This window comes from Dipodomys ordii, unplaced genomic scaffold (assembly GCF_000151885.1).
Source record: "Dipodomys ordii isolate 6190 unplaced genomic scaffold, Dord_2.0 Scaffold24, whole genome shotgun sequence".
NCBI lineage: Eukaryota > Metazoa > Chordata > Mammalia > Rodentia > Heteromyidae > Dipodomys > Dipodomys ordii.
Window position 1 is genome coordinate 12651212 of NW_012267240.1, and position 6984 is coordinate 12658195.

The following is a 6984-nucleotide window of genomic DNA, read 5'->3' on the forward strand; positions in this document are numbered from 1 at the left end:
AATGGCTCATTTAGGTAATACATAGGATGGTGAATCAGAGTTCTTCTTACTCTAGGTCTGTGATCTATAATTGGGAAAATCAGACAGCCAACTTAACAGTACCATCTGAACCATGAATGTGACTCCATTACAAGAACCAGAGAAAATCTGATTGGCAAGTCTAACCTATTTTGTTTTGAGACATGTGTTACCAACTTGAGAGGGAGAGTAGACATTAGAGTGCAGTTTATAAGAATGTGCAAGTCTCACAGATACTATTATGTACTAGAAAGTGTATTTTCAGATAATGCTTAGAGAACAGAGAATTTAAAAAGGAATTTTTAAGATAAACTTGCTTTAAAAGTTTAAAACACAAATATTGTCATCAAGATGCAAAACTGAAATTGATCATAGTTGCTTCTCAGGAGTGCTACAAAGAGTAGCTCTGTGTACAACTGTGACTATGAATGTTCCATGGACCAATGAATCATAAGCAGGCAAGGCTCCAACCCATTGTACTTTTAAGCTAGATGGGGTGCAATATTGTTTCTATTCTCTTCCTTTTCTCAGATATTATAATGCACAAAAAGCTCACAGCTGTGACTACATATGTCATTTAAAAGGACACTCCTGAACTGGGATGACAAATCTCTCAATACAGCAGTCCATTGCCAGCAGTTTGGAATTTGCTGACTCGAGTTGACTACAGGCCTGAAGGATGAGAGGATGAGCCATTATCCGAAATGGCTCTTGCCAGGGCCAGAACTGTAGCCCATGTATAACTAACTGTCTGCTCTGCACTTAGCTCCAGGCAGATTATTTTCAGGGACTTAATGTGTTTCAATTGTCAGTAACTGCGTTTCCTTTATATGTAAAAATATTACTCTGAAAAAAATCTAGATTTGTCTTTTTTATAATTTCATCATTGTTTTTTTCATGACAATGATATTGTATATGCAATATAGAGTATGAAGTAATGTCTATATACATATATATGTTACATAAATTTAAAATCAGATGGATGCTGGTGGCTCACGCCTGTAATCCTAGCTACTTAGGAGGCTGAAATCTGAGGGTCATGGTTCAAAGCCAGGCTGGGCAGAAAAGTACATGAGACTCTTATCTCCAATAATCCCCAGAAAACTGGAAGTAGTGCTGTGGCTCAAAGTGATAGAGCATTAGTCTTGAAAACAAAAGCTTAGGGACAGTGTCCAAGACCTGAGTTCAAGTCCCACAACTGACTAAATAAAATAATAAATAAGTAAAATCTATATCTTTCTATACTGACATATCTATCACTGAACATTTCTTGGTCATGAGAATATTTAGAATGTTTTTTTCCTAGTGAATTTGAAATAGACAATATAATACTGTTAACTATAACCACCAATTACACAGTGTAATTCCAGGAAGCACCCCAGTGTCTAAGTGCAATTTTACTTCCTGTCCTTCTCCCTTCTAAGGTCCTGGCAGCTACTAAAACAAGTTCTGAACAGAGAAACATAGTGTTTTCCATAAAATTAAAAGTTCTCCAGCCTCCTGGTTTCTAAGGAAGTCTGTAATATGGATGAAGGAGATGTATCTTCAGTTTTAGTAACCTCAATCTGTGAATTGAGGTAGCAAATCAGAGGTCTGAGCTGTACCTTGGACTGCTTCACTCCCAGTAATTAAGGGTACTGTAAGATCACGTTATAACATTGTGAGTATCTCAACATCATCACATGTAATTACTGCTCTGAAATATAGTGGCTACCTCATCTCCCATTAGGTTTTGATATAGAACTAAGTCACAATCTAACTTTAAAAATGTATTTCTAAAAATATTTTATTTTTGGTATGAATTAAATTTGTTCTTGATTCATTCTTTCTTCATCAATGTTAGCATTCAGATAATAAATATGATTTAAAATTTTCTAATTTTATTATACACAAGGGAGGGAGGTTTCTTTTTATACCCATAAGGTTTTGTTATGAGATGACAGGTCAGAAACAAATGCTTTCCACCCAAAGAAATGATCAATTTTTGGCATGATGGATGACCTTAATGTCCTTAGTCAACCTTCATAACAGCCTTCCCACGAACTGAAAGATCACAGTACACCCTCCAAAAACACGTGCAATTAGTAACTCTCAACTAAAATTAACTGAGGAAAGAACACAAACAGAACTGCTGTAGTTAATCAATACCAAGTAATATCCTCTCTTCTCTAACATATGGAACAATCTGTGGATGGGAAACTCTTCTTCATCTAATTCAGAGGCCCTGGGAATTCGTCATGGACAGGTGTGTCTCTGCCCCTAGGTGTTGGGATGTTTTAAATTCTAATGAGAGAAATTAAGCTCATAGATATTGAAGTTAGAATTGGCTTCTAATCCAGGTTGGTCCAACTATCTATTTGGGTGACTTGGGTCTCAACGTCATCGTCTGTAAAATTAAGGGGGGGGGGAGAAATCTTCTTGCAAGTTTATTTTGAAGACTAAATAAATTAATATGCATAAAAGACAGCACAGCATATGGAAGAAAGGAATTGGTTAATCAATGGGAGCTGCTCACAGGAGTAGTAGCACTAATGGCATAGGAAATAAAACAGAAGAAAAATTTCAACAATAATGAAAACAGGATTCTATAGAACTAACTTTAACTCTCTCAAAGGTAAAACTCCTGGGATGAAGTATACTAATGATAGTATCCTAATGGAAATATCTTTTTCAACAAAGACTGTTCTATAGTATTGATTGCTTAAGAGACTTACTGTTCATGTCAGATGTACTGAGAGGCAAAGGATATAGAAAAATTTTCAAGAAAAATCTCAATGAATCTAAAACATAACTAAAACAAACATATTCCTCAAGATGATTACTATAGCTAAGATATGGAACCAACCCAGATGCCCCTCAGTAGATGAATGGATCAAGAAAATGTGGTCTATATACACAATGGAATTCTATGCCTCCATCAGAAAGAATGACATTGCCCCATTTGTTAGGAAATGGAAAGACTTGGAAAAAATTATATTAAGGGAAGTAAGGCAGGCCCAAAGAAACGTAGGTCCTATGGTTTCCCTTATTTGCAATAACTAGTACATGTCTGAGTCAAGCGGAAAAGGTCAGATAAGTTGACGTTAGGTGAAATGAACCCCAAGATAAATATTCACATGTTTTTTCTTTCTTGAGATTGTTTCTAACACATTTATATGATTATTTATTTGTTGCTTTATATGTCCTTCCCCCACAGTATAACCCCTGCTTTCACTGTATTTCATGTCGGTATAATTTGTGGAGGGGAAGGGGAAAAACAAATTGTTTAAATAGGGATACAGGTGGACCCGTTGCAACAATGAGATGTACAAGTCGTTATGTCGAAAATGAATGTTACAACTTTGGTGCGGGGGGGGAGGGGCGGGGAGGATGGCGGGGCAGTGGGAGAATTGGAATGGATGAGAAGGGAAATGTATTCATTATCTTGCCCATGTAATTGTAACCCCTCTGTACAGTATTTTCACAATAAAAAAAATAAAAATTAAAAAAAAGATGATAAAAAGAAATCTAGCAGAGTGCTGGTGGCTCACACTTGTAATCCTAGCTAATCAAGAAGCTGAGTTCTGGGGATACTGTTCAAAGCCAGTCTAGGCAGGAAAGTCTGTGAGAATCTTATTATTTCCAATTAACCACCAGAAAGCCAGAAGTGAGCTGTGACTCAAATAATAGAGTGCTAGCCTTAAGCAAAACAGCTTAGAGACAGTGCCCCAGGATCAGTGCGCAGGTGCACGCACGGGCGCGCGGGCGCACACACACACACACACACACACACACACACACACAGAGGGAATCCCTATTTTATATAAACCAGAGCACTGTGCTTTCATGGTGAAAACTGCTGAATATATTAGTATGCATAAATCAACTTTCTTTGTATACACCCTATATATTCTTCCTATGCGCCTGAAGTAAACCTAGATATTCATAGGTTGAAAAGATCTAATGAAGGCTAAATCTATAAATCTCAACACCTTCTAATAGGCCCATGTAGTGTTAGGAGTTTGCTGTGGGTTTTAGATTAGAACGTTGCTGAGGCTGTGTAGAAGATGGGGTGGCTGGTGGTCATCAGTCATATTGAATAGTTAACTTAAGTCACTTAAAACTTATATCTCACTTAGGCTCATTATTTACTACAAAGATGATAAAGGAAGATTCAAAATTTGCACAGTCTTTTAAGTAAGCAAAGGAAGCTGGCCTTTCATTCCATCCTTTGACATTTTCTACAGCCTTTAAATAAAATTTCTATAGTCTCCCTTGGTATCCATGAAGGATTTGTTCCAAGACCTTTAAGGAAACCAAAATTGATGGATGCTGAATTCCTATGTAACATGGTACAGTGTTTACATATAACCTACACATTTCCTCATATACTTTAAATTATCTCTAGAATTCTCAGAGCACCTAGAACAATGTGAATTCTATGCAAATAGTAGTTGCATTTTATTGTTTAGAGAATAATGACAAAAAAACTCTATACATGTTTAGATGTCATTTCTTTTTGAATGCTTCTAGGGCTAGTATAATCCACAGATATGGAACTTACAAGTAGGAAAAGCTGACCATATTTCTATCTTGAATATGGAAATGATGAGTTGGAATTTCTAGGAAGTCAATTTTAAAAGCCTAAGTTTGAAGTCAAAGAAACAAGACATACCTCAATTTAAAATTTGTTTTTGAAGAAAGACAACAAATACTACATCTTGGACTTATTTCTTTCATTTGCAAAATAAACAATTTAAATTTATTTTAAAGGACATCCATTAACTCTAAAATCCTCTATAACACTAAGCAAGATAAAGCAATGAAGTAATTTAATTATGGTTTCTTAGCATAACTAGTCTGGCTGCTCTATCAGGAGAGCTCTCCTGGTATACAAGCACTTCAGGCTTGAATATATTTTGTGGTCTATCATGACTACATAATGGATAATCCTGAATGCCTTCAATTAAACAGATTTAAATTCCCTAAAGCATGCAGTCATCTTGATTAAAATACCAACAGTTTATTACAGATGGAGTATTTCCAAAAGAGGATAATGCTTTTCAGAGAGCAGGTGTTCCTGCATTTTATTTAAATGGCTAGTTGAAAGAACGCAAAGGCCTTTTGTTTCTGGCTGAGGCTGGATAAACTTTAGACTACAAAAAATAAATTGTCAAAGCAAATTTAAAGACTTTCCCAAATTCTCTTTAGTGGGCTCATGGCTCCATGTTACTTAATCTGATTTAACTTTATCTATATACAACTGACTTAGACAAATAAGGAAAATGATGGGGGTAAAATTAGATCCATGAAAATCAACTTATATGTGGTAGACCCCTTATTCTATTTCCCATTACTTCCTTTATTTTTTATGCTAAATCTGTAGTGGTCTGGAAAACAATTTATTGAAGTTTAAGGAGAAACTTAATACTGAATATGAATGTGTTAAAATGTAGGTAAAAAATAAGAAATCATTTAAAAGTAAATATAGCATCATTAAAACAAATAATTACTAGCTGGACACTGGTGGCTCACACCTGTAATCCTAGCTACTCAGGATGCTGAGATCTGAGGATCACGGTTCAAAGCCAACCTGGGCAGGAAAGTCCTTGAGCCTCTAATCTTCAATTAATCACCAGAAAACCAGATGTGGCGCTGAGGCTCCAGTGGTAGAGCACTAACCTCAAGCTGAAGAACCGAGGAACAGCGCCCAAGCCCAGAGTTCAAGCCCCATGACCAACAAAAAAATAAAATAAAATAAAAAGAATAATTACTAAGTCCAAAATTAATGGCACAGTCTATTTATTTTAGACTAACATACTAATGTTTAACATACTAATGTTTATTGACATTTATGAAAATTTAAACATAATGGCAGAAATGACAAGCAATCTAATCCTAATTTCAGAATACCCCTGTTCATGCCCAAGTTGATCCACTTTATTATTATTATTATTCTTGCCATTACTGGGGTTTGATCTTAGGCACTTACACTTTCTGGGTGATGCCATTCTTCTTGAACCATACTTCCAGACCCTCCTTTTCTTAAAAAAAAAATAAGTGTTTTTATTGTGAAAATACTGTACAGAGGGGTTACAGTTACAGGAGGAAGGTAATGAGTACATTTCTTATCAAGCATTGTTGCCTCCTTCTTTGTTTTTCCCCTACCATCCCTTCCCTTCCATTCCACAACTACACTCCCTCCACCCCCACCCCCGCCTAAATTGTAAAGTTCATTTTCAACATAGCATCTTATACATCTCATTGTTGCAATGGATCCACCTGTATCCATATTTAAACAATTTGTTTTTTCCCTTCCCCTCCACAAATTATACCAACATCAAATACAGTGAAAGCAGGGGTTATACCGTGGGAGAGGGTCATACAAATCAACAAACAAATCACCTTATAACTACTCTAAATACAATAGCAAGAAAAAAAAACTACTTGTGTCCTTATCTTGGGGTTCATTTCACCTAACATCATCTTATCTGACCTTTTCTGCTTGTCTCAGACATATGCTAGTTATTGCAAATAAGGGAAACTATAGGACCTACGTTTCTTTGGGCCTGGCTTACTTCACTTAATATAATTTTTTCCAAGTATTTCCATTTCCTAACAAATGGGGCCATGTCATTCTTTCTGATGGAGGCATAGAATTCCATGTTGTATATATACCACATTTTCTTGATCCATTCCTCTACTGAGGTGCATCTTAGCTATGGTAAATAATGCTGCAATAAACATAGTTGTGCTGGTAGCTTTAGTATGGTCTTGTTTGTGAACATTTGGGTAAATGCCCACAAGTGGGGTTGGTTGGGTCATAGAGGAGCTCTATGTGAAGTCTTTTTTTTAATTTAATTTTATTTTATTTGTGAACATACTGTACAGAGGAGTTACAATTACATGGGGAGGATAATGCGTACATTTCTTACCAAGCATTGCAGCCTCCTCCTTTGTTTACCCTTCACATCCCTTCCCAGCCTC

General features: G+C 36.1%; 1 protein-coding gene across 1 annotated transcript in view; it reads right to left on the reverse strand.

The window, feature by feature from the left end:
* Malrd1 (MAM and LDL receptor class A domain containing 1) overlaps window positions 1–6984 on the reverse strand; it is a 504118-nt gene that overhangs the window by 222898 nt on the left and 274236 nt on the right. The window lies entirely within an intron of this gene.